This window comes from Nestor notabilis, unplaced genomic scaffold (genome assembly GCF_000696875.1).
Source record: "Nestor notabilis isolate BGI_N333 unplaced genomic scaffold, ASM69687v1 scaffold22897, whole genome shotgun sequence".
Classification (NCBI taxonomy): Eukaryota; Metazoa; Chordata; class Aves; order Psittaciformes; family Psittacidae; genus Nestor; species Nestor notabilis.
The window spans coordinates 3,434-4,074 of NW_009938115.1; the positions used below are offsets into that span (position 1 = coordinate 3,434).

The following is a 641-nucleotide window of genomic DNA, read 5'->3' on the forward strand; positions in this document are numbered from 1 at the left end:
CGGGCGCTGGAAAGGTCTCTGCTCAGAAACTGAAGTTATTGGTGCTCCATTCATCCCCGGTGGGCAGGGCTCGGTGCTGTTTGCAGAGCCCAGAAACAAGTTTTTAAGACGTAATCTTTTTCATTTGATGAAATGCGAGCTGTCTGTATCTCCAGGGAGCAATATCATTAGGTAAATGAGGGCATAAATGACACTGAATTTGCAGTTTTTCTTCTTTATGTTCACCAGACGTTTAATGAAAAAGAGACTGAAATCTTAGGAATCATCAGTAAGGGAACCCTGTGGATTTCAGCCCACTACCCAGGAGCCCCGCATGTCCAGGTCTTTCTGAAACAGATAGAAATGCCCCTTTATAATCACTTCTTTTGCTGGGTGAGCCAGGCTCTAGAGCAAAGTCTGTGCTTTTTCAGGTTCTTGGGCCTGAAATGTTTTATGATGTATCAGCAGAAAGCTCGGCTGGCAGCAAGCCCTAATCAAGCAGGTCGGGAATTGGAGCGGTAACGGAATGGAGGCCGTGTCCCCCCTCCCAGTCCTGCTCCAGCGTCTGAGGGCTGCTGAGCTCTGCCCAGCGAGCTGCCCTCTTCAGCACGGCTCGGCTCGGCGAGCGCTGCCTGGGAGCTGTAGAGAGAGGCTTTTGTCTG

At 50.4% G+C, this 641-nt stretch overlaps 1 protein-coding gene across 1 annotated transcript in view; it reads left to right on the forward strand.

The window, feature by feature from the left end:
* GAD1 (glutamate decarboxylase 1 (brain, 67kDa)) overlaps window positions 1–641 on the forward strand; it is a 22,416-nt gene that overhangs the window by 1,368 nt on the left and 20,407 nt on the right. The gene's annotated exons all lie outside the window — the stretch shown is intronic.